Source organism: Octopus bimaculoides, chromosome 7 (assembly GCF_001194135.2).
Source record: "Octopus bimaculoides isolate UCB-OBI-ISO-001 chromosome 7, ASM119413v2, whole genome shotgun sequence".
Lineage (NCBI taxonomy): Eukaryota > Metazoa > Mollusca > Cephalopoda > Octopoda > Octopodidae > Octopus > Octopus bimaculoides.
Genome location: NC_068987.1, coordinates 54,603,299 through 54,606,365, shown reverse-complemented (window position 1 = coordinate 54,606,365; position 3,067 = coordinate 54,603,299). Strand labels below are relative to the sequence as shown.

The 3,067-nt window shown below is 42.5% G+C and overlaps 1 long non-coding RNA gene across 1 annotated transcript in view; it reads right to left on the bottom strand.

Annotated features, from left to right (window-relative positions):
* Positions 1–3,067, bottom strand: part of LOC128248380 (uncharacterized) — a 71,193-nt gene that overhangs the window by 56,493 nt on the left and 11,633 nt on the right. The window contains exon 2 of the long non-coding RNA XR_008264617.1: positions 2,650–3,011. This is a non-coding gene — a long non-coding RNA (uncharacterized LOC128248380). The remainder of the gene's footprint in view (positions 1–2,649; positions 3,012–3,067) is intronic.

Below are 3,067 nucleotides of genomic sequence, written 5' to 3'. Positions count from 1 at the left end.
AAGAAAGAGGAGGTGGATAAGGAGGAGGAGGAGATAAGGAGGAGGAGGAGGAGGAAGGAGAGGAGGAGATGGAGAAGGGGGGTGGTGGAGGAGGAGTAGGAGGAGGAGAGAAGAAGAAGAAGAAGAAGAAGAAGAAGAAGAAGAAGGAGGAGAAGATAATGATGATGATAATGATGATGATGTGGTTGAAGGTTTTAGTGCTGGCCCGAGTGGGAGCACAAATGGAAGACCACAACAGAGTACAACAGTTATTTTTCTTTTTTACTCTTCTCTACTTTTCTTCTGTTGCAGTTTATCTCTTAGCACAGTATTTGTGGTACATGCAACATGGGGGAAACAGACAAGCTTTGTCATCATGTAGGCACAGGCAAGGACATGTGGTGAAGGAGTTTGCTTTGCAACAAATTGGTCTCAGGTTCAAACCCTCAGTGCGATACCTTGAGCCGGCATCTTCTATTGTAACCCTGGGCCTACCTATGCTGTGTGAAGGCACGTGGCTTAGTGGTTAAGGTGCTCAGCTCACAATTGTAAGGACTTGACTTCAATTACTGCTGGCGCATCGTGTCCTTGAGCAAGACTCTCCATTTCATTGGTGCTCCAGTCTACTCAGCTGATAAAAATGAGTAGTACCTGTATTTCAAAGGGCCAGCATTGTCACATTCTGTATCATGCTGAATCTCTCTGAGAACTACATTAAGAGTATGCATAACTGTGGAGTACTCAGCCACTTGCACATTAATTTCGTGAGCAGTCTGTTCCATTGATTGGATCAGTTGGAACTCTCGTCAGAATTGATGGAGTGTCAGTTAAGCTCTTGTGAGTTCATTTGGTAGATGGAAGCAGAGGAAAACTATCTTATATGACAGCAGTGATGACGATGACGACGACGATGATGATGATGATGATCACGATGACGACTATTTTATCTGTTACCTTTTATTTGTTTCAGTCATTAGACTGTGGCCATGCTGGGGCAGCACCTTGAAAAATACTTTAGTCAAATGAATTGAACCCCAGTACTTAGGTTTTTAAGCCTGGTACTTATTCTATTGGTCTCTTTTGCTGAATGGCTAAGTTCTTAGGATGTAAACACACCAGCACCGGTTGTCAAGCAGTTGTGAGGGGACAAATACAGAGGCAAACACACACAAACACATACATATACTCAACAGGCTTCGTTCAGTTTCCGTCTGCCAAATCCACTTACAAGGCTTTGGTCAGTTTGAGGCTGCAGTAGAAGACACTTGCACTAGATGCCTTGCACTTTCAGTGAGACTGAATAAGTACCAGGCTTACAAAGAATAAGTCCTGGAGTTGTGGCCTCAGTGAAATGAATGAAACAAATAAAAAGAATAAAGGAATAGAATAATGTTTGATTACCATATGTATGATGTGTTTAATCCTTTCGTATTCAGATTAGTCTGTCAAATATAATGCTTGTTTATTCATATTGTTTTGAATTAATCAAACATTATCTTGTACCTTTGAGATTTTGATGATATGACTGTTCATTTCATTTTTAGGATGAAATTGTAGGGTAGGTGTAACAGGCTGGATCTAGTCAGCTTCAACATGAAACAAGTAAAATATTTGGGCTAGATATGGCCAGTTTAAATGCTAAAGGGTTAAAATAGGACCACCCCCATCTCTGCAACCTTATGAGAAGTAACTAAAAGGGATTGGCAACAAGAAGGACAACTGGCTACAAAACACTGCCCCAGAAAATCCACATAGCCTGCACATCATCAATATCCTTTTCCATACTGAGATGGGTTGGAGGGTTTGATCAGAGCTGGCAAGGTGGGGAGCTGCACCAGGCTCCAGTCTGCTTTGGCTTGGTTTCTATGGCTGGATGCCCTTCCCAATGCCAATAACTTTACAGTGTGTGCTGGGTAGGCAAAAGTAGGTAAAGTTACCTTCTTGTGTTATACTGACTCATGAGGGTCAGTCTATTGGTTTCATGGCATATATATTCCCCACCTAGATGGGAAGACAGTCCAATTCAGGATTACTCCTTTTTGCCAGCTGAGTCGACTGCAGCTATGTGAAATAAAGCATCTTACTCAAGGACACAATGTGTCGCCCAGTCAAGGAATTGAAACCACAATCTTATGACAATGAGTCCAACACCCTAACCACCAGACCACATGCCTTAACCGAGTCCACCCTGGCAGAGTATTAACTTAGAACATAAAGATGGAAGCAATGCTGCTAAGCATTTTGTCTGGCTTGTTAATGATTCTTATTTCTTTATTGCCCACAAGGGGCTAAACATAGAGGGGACAAACAAGGACAGACAAAGGTATTAAGTCGATTATATTGACCCCAGTGCGTAACTGGTACTTAAATTATCGACCCTGAAAGGATGAAAGGCAAAGTCAACCTCGGCGGAATTTGACCCTAGAACGTAATGGTAGACAAAATACCGCTAAGCATTTCACCCGGCGTGCTAATGATTCTGCCACCTTAACTGTGTGCTGGGTGCGTTTTGGAAAAGCAGATGTAAAAATGGTGATGATGGTGATGATGATGAGGATGATCAGTATGACGACAATGATGACAACAATGATGATGATGACAGCGAATTTGATGATGACAGCGATTATGATGATTATGATGACGACAATGACGATAAGGAGTTATGCTTACTTAGATAAGTTGCTTTTCTTGCAGCATCAAAACAGCATCAACCTCACTGATGCATCATCATCATTATCATTTAATGTTCCTTTTTCCATGCTGGCATGGGTTAGATGGTTCAGCAAGAACAGACGAGCCAGAGAGTTGTGCCAGGTTCTATGTCTGTTTTAGCATGGCTTCCACAGCTGGATGCTTTTCCTAACACCAACTGGCTGGGTGCTTTTTTTACATGGCAGCAGCATCAGTGGGGTCACCAAATACCCTCAAGACAGGACCCTCTCAAATGAGTGAGGTGTAGAATAGAGGGATAAGAAACTAGGATAGACAGGAACAAGTGTCTTGCTGAAGTGGTGAATACATGGCTTGCCCATCTGGAAAGAAAGAAAAAAAGAGAGAGTGAGAGAGAGAGAGAGGGAGAGAGAGAGAG